Source organism: Typopeltis vanoorti, chromosome 10 (genome assembly GCF_054136105.1).
Source record: "Typopeltis vanoorti isolate ZY-2024b chromosome 10, IOZ_Tvanoo_1.0, whole genome shotgun sequence".
In the NCBI taxonomy this organism is placed as follows: domain Eukaryota; kingdom Metazoa; phylum Arthropoda; class Arachnida; order Uropygi; family Thelyphonidae; genus Typopeltis; species Typopeltis vanoorti.
This window is the reverse complement of record NC_143558.1, coordinates 43962340-43977448: the sequence shown is the minus strand read 5'-3', so window position 1 is coordinate 43977448 and position 15109 is coordinate 43962340. Positions and strand designations below refer to the sequence as shown.

At 34.9% G+C, this 15109-nt stretch overlaps 1 protein-coding gene across 1 annotated transcript in view; it reads left to right on the top strand.

Annotated features, from left to right (window-relative positions):
- LOC150102372 (uncharacterized) overlaps positions 1-15109 on the top strand; it is a 211795-nt gene that overhangs the window by 171465 nt on the left and 25221 nt on the right. The window lies entirely within an intron of this gene.

Below are 15109 nucleotides of genomic sequence, written 5' to 3'. Positions count from 1 at the left end.
GAATCAAACCTTGGAGATTCAGTGGCAAACTCTGAAGGAAACATTGATTGATTCTGCCAGAGAGGCATGTGGTGAGGTTGTGTGCAAAGATAAAAAAATCAGAACTCCCTGGTGGACACAGGAAGTTAAAGAGGCAGTGAAGAAAAAGAAGAAAGCATATCAAAAGTTCCTGGCAAATAAGTCAGCTTTTACTCTTACAGAATACAGAGACAAATGTAAGAAAGCTAAACAGTGTGTAAAACTAGCTAAACAAAAGTCATGGGAGGACTTTGGCAAGAATATAGAAAATAAATATCAAGAAGGTGGCAAAATATTCTGGAGGTTGTTGAAGAAGCTTAGGAATGGAGGAAAGAGTGCTGTAAAAGAAATTAGAGATGATAAAGGTGAAATGAAAACAGGAGAAAAAGATATCCTTGAAGTATGGAGTAATTACTTTGAAAAACTGCTAAATGAAACAAGCAGTGATGACAGCACAGTGATAAAAAACACTGACCAGGCATGCAGTCAGGAATACATATCCATACTTGAAGTAGAAAAAGCCATCAAAGGCTTGAAATGTGGAAAGGCAGCAGGAGTAGATGATATTCGACCAGAAATGCTGAAGTATGGTGGTATAAGAGTCTTACAGTGGCTGCACTGCATAGTTCAGAAAGCCTGGACAGGGACGAATTCCCGATGATTGGAGTAGAGCTCTCATAGTACCCATATATAAAAAGGGAAATAAAACTGAATGTGAGAATTACAGAGGCATTTCCCTACTGAGTGTTCCTGGCAAGATCTATGCAAGTATACTTGAGAAACGGTTGAAAAGAATTGTGGAAGAAAAGCTTGGTGAAGAACAAGCTGGATTCAGGCCAAATAGAGGCTGTCAGGATCAGATCTTCACTTTACGACAAATAGTCGAGAAAGCATGGGAATATAACAAAGATCTGTATTTAAGTTTTGTCGATTTGGAAAAGGCATATGACAAGGTGCCAAGAGAGAAGCTATTCAATACGCTGCAGTTATATGGTGTCAATGGGGCATTATATCAAGCAATACTTAGTCTTTATTTGAGTTGTGAGTCAGCAGTTAGAATTGAAGGAAGTACAGGAAGATGGTTTAATGTTAAATCTGGTGTGAGACAAGGATGTACATTATCCCCTATGTTATTCATTATCTATATGGATCACATTATGAAGGATGTGTGGTATTAAACCTGATATCAAAATTGGAGATGTTAATGTCAGCTCTTTGCTTTATGCGGATGATGTTATACTTCTAAATAAATCCGCTACAAGTCTGCAAGATTCTCTGACTAAATTGAATAGCTGTTGTAATAGATATGGTATGAAGGTCAGCAATAAAAAGACAAAGACAATGAAAATAGGCAGAATCATTGAAAATGTCAACTGTGTTGTGAATGGAGAACCTGTGGAACAAGTAAAACATTTCAGCTACTTAGGCACAATTTTTACTGAAGATGGTAAACTAAATATAGAAATAGACAACAGAATCAGCAAAGCTGGTATCGTGGGAAGTCAATTGAATAAATTCATATGGAATAAGAAAGAAATTAGTCGGAACACTAAATTAGCTGTATACAAGACTGTGTTCAAACCAATTTTAACTTATGGATCTGAGAGCTGGGTCAGAAGTAAAACACTTGACCAAAGACTAGAGACCGCAGATATGAGAGTCCTGAGAAAGATTAGAGGCGTGAACAGATGGCATCAATGGCAATATCATATTAAAAATGAGGATATTAGGAAAGAACTTGACATTGTCAGCATCCAGGAATGCGTTAGCAGAGCTAATCTCAGATGGTATGGTCACTTAAATAGAATGGGAGAGGAAAGATTAGCAAAACAAGTGTTCTCTGCCAGGTTGGCAGGAAAACGACCCAGAGGAAGACCAAGATATAGGTGGATTGATACGGTACAAAGTGCCTTAGACGATAGAAATATAAGATCTGATAATGTTGGAGTCTTGACAAGTAACAGACTGATTTGGAGGAAAATTGTAGATAGGAAGTTAGTAATGATGTAATTTTTTCATGTAGTACTGTCATATCCTGTACACCCCTTGAGGGTACATGGCAGGAATTTGATGATTATGATGATGATATATATAACAATGCATTCGGACTGGAATTTGCAAAAAAGTGCATGCAATAAAATAGCTAGTCATGATAAAAACTTCCAGTAAAGTGCCTTTTGAGATTAAAGACTCATTCTAAAATGCAAAGTGGTAAATTGTGACACAGTGAAATTTCCCTTAAAAAAAAAATGTCTGTGATAATGTTATAAGAAATTGGGTTTTAATTGGTTGTTAACAGAATAAAATTATATAAAAATATACACAGAACACTGACTGGTTTCATCACAAGGGATGATTGGCTTCTTCAGGGAATAAGCATAAAGATGAGAGAGAGAAATACAAATTATTGTAAAAAAAAAAACACTCACTAAGAGAAGTTGTTATAGTATTAACAGTCAAAGCATGAGGAGCCAGTAAAAATATGGCATGCATATGTTTTCTAGCATTATTTGATTAGCTGAAATGTTAAAGTCAGAATGTTAAGCAATCTAATCAATCATTTCCATATAGGGTAAGTTCTGGGTTTGTGTTTTGCAAGAACTATGGGATTGAATGAATGAATGATGGTGTAGATTTTTTAATCCAACGAGCAAGAAAGTTAACTTTGTGATATGGCATAGAGGCTCCCTCCCTGATATCGTGATGCATGTTGGAAGAGGGTAAGCCAGTGCTGATTTTACCTCACAGTTAGCCACATTGTTAAGACATTCCCCCTTTCTTATTTGAAAACTTCTGCTGCAAGTCTGACCTGTGTAGAGAAAAACCACAAGAACAAGGAATTTTATAGATCCCAGAATATTTTTTGTAGAAGGGGGGGGGGGGGAATTACTGTCCTTTGTAGAAGACCAGAAGAACAGGAGTGCAAGATACTTTGATGTTATGAATTTTAAGGTGTCCTATAATCTATCTATTAAATCACCAGTGTAAAGGGCTCAAATGAAGTCTGTAATGAATGTGAAGATTTGGCCATGGAGTCTTATTCTTGGCTGTGGAGTCTTAAGCTTCTGCAGGTCTTCCCTACATATAGGTCAGAATTGCAGAAGTTTAGTAAATAAAAAAGAAAGAAAGAAAGAAACATCTTAGGAATGGAGAAAGGAGAAAGTCTGACCAGTGTAGAGAAAAAACCACAAGAACAAGGAATTTTATAGATTCCAGAATATTTTTGTAGAAGGGGGGGGGATTACTGTCCTTTGTAGAAGACTAGAAGAACCAGCTTGCAGGACACTTTGATGTTATGAATTTTAAGGTGTCCTGTAATTTATCTATTAAAACATCAGTGTAAAGGGTTCAAGTGAAGTCTGTAATGAATGTGGAGATTTGGCCATGGAGTCTTATTCTTGGCTGTGGAGTCTTAAGCTTCTGCAGGTCTTCTCTAGATAGGTCAGAATTGCAGAAGTTTAGTAAATAAGAAAGAAAGAAAGAAAGAAAGAAACATCTTAGGAATGGAGAAAGGAAAAAATCACTCTTTCAACACAGATAATGGTATCGCTTGGGACAAAGCCCCTATGCTATATGTAAGGTACAGCTGCTCTAAATAGGCAGTAGATTGCCTCTGGGAGATATTATCAGAATTTGGACATCTGTAAGTAATTGGTCAAGATTGTGATGAGTGACTTCAAATGATATGGAAAATGATAACGAGGGGGAATCAGATGGGATGTTAATTGTGCTTAGATCATGACAATACGAATGATTTTTGTATTGTCATGATCATTAAGTCCACTGTGATACAATTGATCAAGTGACTACAAAGTTGCAACCAGAAAATGCTAGCAAATGTATCTGATTGCACTTTCCATTGAACATGATCTTGCATGGGATGTAACAGCAAACATCCATTGAGGATACAACACTTTTTTCAGCAAACGCAACTACAACTAAGGTGGGCAAAGGAATATTGCCATTGGACTCTAGAGAACTGAGGAAGGGTTACATGGTATACTAATTCCAGTTTCTGTTATTTCATGGAGAGAACAACAAAGGTGCAGCAAAAACAATACAAAGCCATGGACTTATCATACAGTGATGGTGAAGTAGTAGCCTAGGGCTTTTTCCTCCATTGCCCTTAATGGAAATAGATGGGTGTTGCATCCTTTCTGAATATGGTTAGCACTCAAGTACACCCATTCATGCTGACTGCAAAAGATGCTTCCAACAAGATAACATACCATGCCAAACACCATCGCAATGGTAACAGAAACATGATGGCAATTACCTTAATGAATTACACCCCCCCCACACACACACACCCATGGGGCACCTGTGATGGTACTGGCCATTTTCATTCTTCCTCTTTTTCTTTGCTTTTCTTCCTATATTTGTTGATCTACTTCTCCTGCGTTTTTTTTATTATCCTTTCTTCCAGACCCCATCACTGGGATTCAACGGCCTGCTGCTGTGTTTGCCATGCAGTGTGACCCATGTACATCTAGAAAAGAGGGAGATCCTGGTAATCTTGCACTAGTTTGGCCTCTGCTTCAGCAAGACGAGCGATCCTGGATGGCCCGGCCAGGATCGATTGACTAGTAGGCTTGCCTGTTGTGTTGCAGTAAGTCTCTCACCCTATAGTCTAGTGTCAGGATCCAACACTTGCTGCAGTGCTGGCATAGCATCTAGGATAGTCCTGGCATTCTAATCCTGAGCACAGTCATTGCTTGTTGGTTAGTTAGTGCACATGTGTGGCTCTGTAGTGGGTGGAAAACTCTGGCCTCGAACCCAAAATCCCTTGAGCATGAATTCTTCATCCTGAAATGTTTCACGGGCCGTAACAAAGTCCCAACTAAGTACTGATACCATAGAATTTGGTAACAAAAGTAAGAAACAAAAGATATATGATACTAGTATAAATGTACCAGTGTTCTTGATCATCCATGCAACAGATGAAAAGCCAACAGAGAATATGTCACCTTCTTTATTCAAAAGGATTTAGGATTGGCAGGATCTCCCAAAACTGTTAAGAAACTAAATTCTGGTGATATCCTTATGGAAATATCATGTCAGCAACATTCCGAGAAACTACTGGGAGCAATATCAGTAAGTGGAATACCATTCACAATAACACCTCATAAAACATTCAATTCTTGTAGAGGGGTGATATCAAAATGGGATCTCATTGATATTCCTGATGATGAGATATGTTCAGAGCTTAAAGATCAGGGAGCAATGCACTTCCTGATGTGTAAAGATGATCACCTGGTTCCAATCTGAAAATGATCCTTACTTTTGATACATCTAAGCCTCCAACATCTGTAAAAGCAGGGTATCTCAACTCCCTGTTAGAATTTATATCTGCAATCTGCTAAGATGCTTTAAATGTCAGAAATATGTGCATGCCTAAACTGGCTGTCATGGCTCTACCACCTGTGCCCAATATGGTAGTAAAGAGCATGATAACAAATCTTGCTCTGCAAAAAAAAAGCTAAATGTGAAAACGTCAACAGCATCTCAAATACTTAAGTCAATTTCACCATCTGATAATTTCACCATATTTGAACTTTATGGTTGTGAGTGCTTCTCTGTTAAGCATATCAATTGCATGACTCTAGAGTAAGGCTTACAACCCTACTCCAGAGACAACTCCAAAAATGGTTCCATTCGATGAGAACCCACTTGTCAAGAAAATTATGGCTAAGATATCACTTAAAGATAAACCACCAGACATCCCCACAGAAAAAAATGGATACTTTGGTATCCATTGAAACTAAATTAAACTTGTCAGCTGACCCTCACATCAGATGTATTGAATATTTTACAGAGGAAGAGATGACACCAGAGGTCATGCTATCCATACTTCCCAAAAACAATTGATAAATATAAACCTGATAAAGGTAAACCCTCAGCCTTCTGAAAACCAAAGAAGTCTATAATGCCAAAAACAATAGGAAAATTTTTACAATGGAACTGTTGTGGGTTTTGCCAGAATATTGATGATATCAAGATTTTGCCAGAAACACAAACCTTTCTGTTTCTGCCTACAAGAAACATATTTAAGACCCAATGAGAACACTACCTTAAGAAATTTCAGTGTTGTATGCAAGGACAAAACTGGAAGAGCAGCTATCCTAGTGGGCAGTCATACTCCTTCCCATCATGTCCAGCTTAATACTGCTCTGGAAGCAGTAGCAGTTTACCATCTGTGGGATTTCTTATTACAGTATGTTCAATTTATTTACCACCAAGTTGAGTTAAATGAAATCAATCTTGATAAATTCATCTTGCAACTGCCTGAACCCATACTTCTTATGGGTGACTTTAATGGTCATAATATTTTGTGGCGGCAGTGCCAACATAAATAGACAAGGTCATATCATTGAACCAATCCTTGACAATAATGACCTCTCCCTTTTGAATAATAGACTCAATACCTTCTTCCATATGCCTACCTTCTCATATTCTGCAGTTGATCTTACAATTTGCTCCTCATCCATTCATCCGCTACTCATGTGGGATCGAAGAAAACATATAATGAAGTGATCTTTCCTGTTCTTTGCACAATATCTTCACAGGGACCATACATTTTCCTACATGGATGTCCATATGGAAAATGGATCAGGCTTACTGAAGCACTTTTTCTCATCTTACAAAATTTAATACTGATACAGTCAAGCACTTATCAATGAAGAAGTAAAGTGTGTAACAGACTGCATTATCCAGACAGCAACAGCCTCCATTCCAAGAACATCATCTCGATTTCCACTTTATCCAAAGCCTTGGTGGAATCCAGAATGTCAGGCAGCCAAAAATGATCAACACAGAGCATAGGGTTTATTTTGTAAATACCCCACCACATCAAACTTAATTGCTTTTAAGCATTCTTGGGCCAAAGCACGTTATGTGAGACATCTGAGTCAAAAATAATGTTGGATCCAATTTACTTCATCAATTAATCAAATAACCAGTGCAAAAATTGTATGGGATAAAATCTTGAAAATTAAACATGTAGAACATGCAGCTTGTCTACCTTAGATCATGATGGATGTGTTATTGCTGATCCCCAAGTTATTGCAGACACTTTGGGAGAAAAGTTTTCCAGAATCTTGGCAACAGCTTCATATCTTCCTGAACTTTTAATATCGAAAGAGTAGTGTTGGATCATAACTTCTGCTCAATCAAATTTTATCGTCTTATAACTCTCTCTCGTTAGTATTTAATTGGTTGCAGGCTGATATATCAATCGAATATGAAGAAAAATTTATATTATACTGTGCCACTCCATATTCTGAATTGCAAGAGCAATTTAGATAAATCAACCTTCAACTGTATTAGGTTATCATAAGCTGATTTTAGGCCGAGGTTTTTATTCTTACTACATAGGGTTCCTGCTGAGATTCGTATTATTTTAATGAGCGGTACAATGAAACAATCAGGCAAATACAAGATTCAGTTCAAACAAAATTATTTAATGCAGTGACACATAAATTACATCATAACACAATATTCCAACAGGGACATTATGATTGAATAAATATAGAGCTCTCGTTAAGATTTTAGTATACTACTCAGCTGAGCTCTATATTTATTTCACAGTATTCTTCACAGAATACTGTGAATCTTATTTCTTGTAATTTATGAATCTCGAATTTACATGAACTAAAATCGATTAACTGAGCCTAGAGAATTATAAATGAATGTCTGAATGTTCATGAGTTGTATTCTTCTGAATATCTTGAACTGATTTGATATTTAACAGATCTTATCCTTCTTATTACAAAGAACTTATATCTTAACTCTACTCTGATTAAGGTTACATTTCAAAACATTTTTAAATATCAAATCAGTTCAAGATATTCAGAAGAATACAACTCATGAACATTCAGACATTCATTTATAATTCTCTAGGCTCAGTTAATCGATTTTAGTTCATGTAAATTCGAGATTCATAAATTACAACAAATAAGCTTCACAGTATTCTCATTCAGTTAATGAACACTTAATTCAATAACATAGCATTCATCATTTGAAGAGGGAAAAGTTTCAGCACATCACATATTAAATCTTGACTCACTGAATACTGCAACTAGGAACAATTTACTTTCGGAGGAATTAATTTTCATTACTTCTCGCTAAGTATAGTAAAGGTAATCTTACCAGGATATAGCTTCAACATACCATAAGTAGATCGAACAACAATTTTTAAGTCCTTGCTGACTTTTGCTATGTAGTAACACAAACTTAAAAAAGTCTTCCAATTCTGCGACTGATATATAGACTCGGGAGAATATAATCTTTATGCACTTGGTTTAAGTTATCTACTTATTTCTTCTTTTTTTTTTTATACGTATTAACCTATTTCTTGCACTATTTCTCTAGGCGTTGGAAAGTTTTGGTAAAAATCCAACTCAGAAAAAGATAAGTTAAAATACCAAGCGATTCCTGGTATCCTTTAAATACCGTTTTCAGCACGTCGAAATTCCTCTCCAGTCTCCATCTACCGTTCTCTATACTTCCCTATTCGATTCTGTTTTTACTTACATTTTCATATCTACTCCTTCCTTTTTCCTGCCATTAACTGGTTCTCACCGGTTAGGCTCACATCAAACTTGTTTTTCCCTTCGTATATAGCAGTTCACGTTCCAGCACGCGCTAGGAGAAATTTGCATGTTCTCTCATAACAACCAATCAAATGATACCACATAGAATCTTCTGGATATATCAAAATTACATATATTAATATATTACAGTTTCTAACCATATATTATAGGAATTAAATTCACAAAATTAATGATATTTTAATACACAGTTTTTCATAACTGCAATTTATCTCAAACAATATATAAATAAATAAATATCAATTAACATAACTTGAAGAAATTACATAAATATCAAATTATGAGCATGAGACTATTAGTTTAAAAAAAAAACAAAAGTTGCTCAGGGAATGGTAGATTATGTTGGACTCTGAACGATATATTAACAATTTCCATTTTTCTTCATTCAGAATCCAACAAAGGCTTACTCTTCCTTCCTCTGAAAAATTTTTCACACAGGTCACTCCTGCAGAAGATTCAGACCTTCTACTTCTTTCTTGAGGTTTCAGATAGTGCCTTGTCTGAATAAAAATAAATTTCTCATTACAGTATATGTATTTATTTCTCTCCACTTCTCCACTTGAGTTCTTGTTGTTGTTATCATAGGGAGAATTTTGATTGCTTCACTTATAGTGTGATAATGTCCTTTCAGGGCTGAAGTTCTGTTCTCTGTCACTAGAATTAAGTTTTAGTTCTCATGACTGGGTGATTTTGTTCTATTAGTAATCCCTTTGTGATCACTCATTCTTTTGTAATTCCTTCCTGTTCTCATATTTTTAGCTCTGATGTGTAAAGCAGTTACTTTAGCAAAATTAATTTCAACTGACAGTTGATTTCCAGCAATGAGATCTTATTCAGGATTAGACACTTGAAGTTTTGATGTCAAGTCAGTGTTAAGTTGTGTTGCAGGCTGATCAAATACAATAGAGTTTGTATCACTATCTTTCACAGTTGGTTTATCTACAGATGATTGCACTCTGTTAAGTGGTTCTTCTTCATTAGGTACACAAAATCTTCTTGTTAGTTGTTCTTCTTCATTAGGTATACAAAATCTTCTTGTTAGTTGCTTCCGTCCTGTGCATACAGACTTATTGTTTCTTTTAACATGTATTTTTCTATTCATTAGGGATATTTCACCTCTTGAAAAGTCACAAGAGAAGTGATGGTTCTCCATAAAATTTGTTCCTAATATTATGTGAGAGCCCAAGCTAGGTGTGAAATGGACAATAAATAAATCTTGATATACACACAGTTTAATATCTGGTAGATAAATTTTGTGCGAACTTTCTCATATGCTGTAGAGTTTGAATCAGAGAGACTAGTAATTCTCGCAGGTCTCCTTAAATTGGTAATGTTTTTCCATAATTTATCTCTTATTTTTAGGAAATATTGCTTACTGATAGTTGAGGCATTACAACCTGTGTCAAACAGAATGTTACATTTATGACCTTGGACATTTCCTGTAATCCTCATCATTGATTCTCTCAATCTAGGGAAATTTCGAAACTTATTATGCTCTTGTGAGGAATGTGTCCAAAACTAGAATTCCATTTGTTGTTAGAGTAATTTCTTTTATTTAAGGAGCAATTTCTAGCAATGTGTCCAACTTTATTGCAACTAAAACACTTTGGAGGATCTCTATAATCAGTGAGATATTCTCTCCTTGTCTGAGGTTGAGAATCAATGGACATCTGTTGTTTAACATTCTCTAGAGCTTGCACTACCTTATCCAGATTAGCCAAAATGGGTTTATTTTGTCTTTCTACTTCCAGTTTGATCATCTCGCTAATTTTATCTGCTGTTGGGGTTGTAGTCTTCTTGACATTTTTCAGTGATTGCAGCTAATTGTTTTATCACTTCATCAAAACTATTCATTATTGGTTGTTGCAACTTCTCTACTTCCTGGTGAACTAAGGTTTGTACTTCTTTCATTAACTTTTTGTTGGATTGTTCATTGCTCTCAGATAAGCGGTTATAAATTATGGACTTCTTTTTCTTTTTATTCTCCTTTGAGTTTTCACGTAGGCCTAGGGAACAATCAGTCCTTTCTATGATGTTTACATGGCCTACATTGGATGAGGGACAAAGGTCTCCTATTATCTATTCTTTCTCTTTGACAGCTATAAGGCACTCCTCTAGTGTGGTGATCTTCTTTTTATAGGCTGTTTCCCTCAGTTCTGGCTTAACACCTTGTCGAAGCTGTTGATAAACTGCCCAATCCAAATGAGGTTTATCTGCATTGGATACATTCAGACTGTTAGAAAGAGTTAACAAGCGATTGTATAAATCGGCAACACTCTCCTTATCCTTCTGTGCGATCCTTTGTAGTTTCCACAGATTTGGTCCAACACTTCTCAGTTTAGAAAATTGAGATAAAATTTCCTTAAATTTTGAGTATTCAAATTTCTCTGAGTATTGGAGATGAGTATGAAAATGTTTTTGCTTTACCAATCAATTTGTTTCTGAGCAATATCAATAACTGAAAGTCAGCTCAATTTGCTGTCTCTCTGAGTTTTTCAATAAAGGTAAAAAATGACAATACATCATCTGATTCCTCTCCTGAAAATTGAGGAAAGACCTGTTAGGGATTCACAGTTCTGAAGAATTCACTGTCTTCCATTGCTGTGCTAGATGCAAGAGCCATATTGGATTATCATTTACTACTTTAATTCTCACAACTTAAGTTTAAAACTATTCATATTATAATTCTTTGCCTGATTTGTTTCACAACCAACTCACTGTGATTCACTTAACTTTACCACTCAGTTTTAGGAAATAATTTCTGTAGTTAAATATAAAAAAAAAAACTTAATCTCTCAATTAATACTTGTGAATCAACATCCTGTCGACTGCTGCACCATTTTGTTGGATCGTGACTTCTGCTCAATCAAATTTTATCGTCTTATAACTCTCTCTCTCATTAGTATTTAATTGATTGTAGGCTGATATATCAATTGAATATGAAGAAAAATTTATATTATACAGCACCACTCCATATTCTGAATTGCAAGAGCAATTTAGATAAATCAACCTTCAACTGTATTAGGTTATCATAAGCTGATTTTAGGCCGAGGTTTTTATTCTTACTACATAGGGTTTCTATTGCGATTCGTATTATTTTAACGAGCAGTGCAATGAAACAATCAGGCAAATACAAGATTCAGTTCAAACAAAATTATTTAATGCAGTGACACATAAATTACATCATAACCCAATATTCCAACAGGAACATTATAATTGAACGAATATAGAGCTCTCATTAAGATTTTAGTATACTACTCAGCTGAGCTTAAACTTTATAATTAAAGATTATATTTAACAGATCTTATCCTTCTTATTACAAAGAACTTATATCTTAACTCTACTCTGATTAAGGTTACATTTCAAAACATTTTTAAATATCAAATCAGTTCAAGATATTCAGAAGAATACAACTCATGAACATTCAGACATTCATTTATAATTCTCTAGGCTCAGTTAATCGATTTTAGTTCATGTAAGTTCGAGATTCATAAATTACAACAAATAAGCTTCACAGTATTCTCATTCAGTTAATGAACACTTAATTCAATAACATAGCATTTATCATTTGAAGAGGGAAAAGTTTTAGCATATCACATATTAAATCTTGACTCGCTGAATACTGCAACTAGGAACGATTTACTTTCGGAGGAATTAATTTTCGTTACTTCTTGCTAAGTATAGTAAAGATAATCTTACCAGGATATAGCTTCAACACATCATGAGTAGATCGAACAAGAATTTTTAAGTCCTTGCTGACTTTTGCTATGTAGTAACACAAACTTAAAAAAGTCTTCCAATTCCGCGACTGATATATAGACTTGGGAGAATATAATCTTTATGCACTTGGTTTAAGTTATCTACTTATTTCTTCTTTTTTTTTATACGTATTAACCTATTTCTTGCACTATTTCTCTAGGCGTTGGAAAGTTTTGGTAAAAATCCAACTCAGAGAAAGGTAAGTTAAAATACCAAGCGATTCCCGGTCCTTGAAATACCGTTTTCAGCACGTCGAAATTCCTCTCCAGTCTCCATCTACCGTTCTCTATACTTCCATATTCGATTCTGTTTTTACTTACAGTTTCATATCTACTCCTTCCTTTTTCCTGCCAATAACTGGTTCTCACCGGTTAGGCTCACATCAAACTTGTTTTTCCCTTCGTATATAGCAGTTCACGTTCCAGCACGCGCTAGGAGAAATTTGCATGTTCTCTCATAACAACCAATCAAATGATACCACAAAAAATCTTCTGGATATATCAAAATTACATATATTACAGTTTCTAACCATATATTATAGGAATTAAATTCACAAAATTAATGATATGTTAATACACATTTTTTCATAACTGTAATTTATCCCAAACATACATAAATAAATAAATATCAATTAACATAACTTGAAGAAGAAATTACATAAATAGTAAATTATGAGCATGAGACTATTAGTTTAAAAAAAAACAAAAGTTGCTCAGGGAATGGTAGATTATGTTGGACTCTGAAAGATATATTAACAATTTCCATTTCTCTTCATTCAGAATCCAACAGTAGCAAGAGAAAGAAAAGCTAAAGTTTTCTACAAATGGGCTTGAGCCATATAATCAGCATTTGTTAAGGAGGAACTAAAAGAAAGTTCTTTTACTTCTCACCCTAGTGCAGTAGGGCTAGATGATAAAACATCTACCATCTTCTATGGATCTCCTTCTCTTAACATACAACAGAATTAATTACTAAAAGAAAGACCCATAAGGCTTCATTTCGGCAATGTAAAATTACATTGGTAAAGTGGATACTAGATCCAACATTATTTCAAAGCTGAATGTTTTGTAGAAACTATGACAGTTTCGTAAGCTGACCAGAGAGCTTATGAGAATGCAATCCTTATCATTCCCGAGTTTCCTTAGCTTGCACTACTTAAAAGACATGAGTGCTGCCCAAGCGTTTGTTTTTATTAGGAATAGGTATCTTCCGTATTTTTCGGTCTCAAAATGAATGTTCACTGCAGAGCAAAGTTCAGTAATCTTTCACTTAACATATATGACAGGAAATTGCTTATACCTGAGTAAACAGCACTTCCAACACTTCATTATTATCTTTTATATTTATAGTCATTCTTTGTACACTTATGATATTTCCCTGTTTGTTTCTGGTATGATTTGAGCTATTTCCTTTAAATACAATTAACTGAGATCTATTTCAAATGCTACAGTTAATACTGATGGAGTTAATAGTGAAATTGAGGTGTAAAAAAACAGATATATATATATAGAGATTAAGATGCAGAGTTGGTGATTTTTCTTGATCTTGAGGAAATGCTTATTTTTCTGGATCTTATTATTATTGCTCTACAACCTAAATTGAGCCTTGGCCTTTTGGATTTGTTGCCTCCAACCCTATCTGTCAAAAACTTTACTTTTCCAATATGGACATTGTGCTATGATATTGCTGTCTTGGCTAATGATATCTCTCCATCTTGTTAAAGTTTATTGAACTATATGACTTCACAACACAAATAAATAAAATAATTTATTTATTTGCTAATATTGCACTGGTATTATATCCAGCATCTTCAGAACACAAACACAGTTTGTCACAGTACATGAAACCACTACAATCTGGTGTAACAGTGAGACTAGTTTAAAAAAAAAAAAATTGTAACAGATAAAAATTGGGAGAAAAGACAAGCATTAGATCTTCCAGATTTTTTGGTAAATTGATGTAGCCATACTTGTTGAGGTTTGGAGAATGTTTTAAAGCTGCTGCTGATTCCGAACATAATCTTTCTGACTTATAATGACTTCTGTATAACATTTTTGTTTTTTTCCATCTGATCCTGTGTGAAGGGGGTACCCAAGGAATGGTCTACTAGTCCCTACTTGTCATAGCTTAGGGCAGACATAGTGGTGAATGTATTTTTTATGTTCTCCAAGGCAGATGTCAACAGTTCTTCCTGTTCACCTAAAAAAGGTATATTAAAAAACCATATCTTAAAGAATTCAGACATAATGATTACTTTTGATATTACTTAAGTATTTACCAATGTACCATTAATTGAAACACTGGATTTGCAAAAGTCATGTCCCCCCCCCCCTCGATATATTTAAATTATTTAACTGTAAAGTACATCAGGTTATTTTGTATGGAAAGGGAAGATATACAAACAGCTAGATGAGATAGCAGTTAGCTCTCTCCTTTCTTCCCTTTTAGCCAATTTCTACATAAAACACTTGGAAAAACCTAGCTATGAATACAGTCACTCTCAAACCAATGGTTTAGCTGCACTATGTTGATGATGATGTGTTTCCTATTTGGCTACATGGTTCAGACACATTTTTGGTGCATTTAAATAGCCAACACCCTAAATTCCACTTCAGAATGAAACAGGAAACTAATGACTGTCTGCACTTCCTAGATACACTAGTCACATGCCTTCCTGATGGTTCATTATCTTTTTCTGTTTATAGAAAACCTACACATGCAGG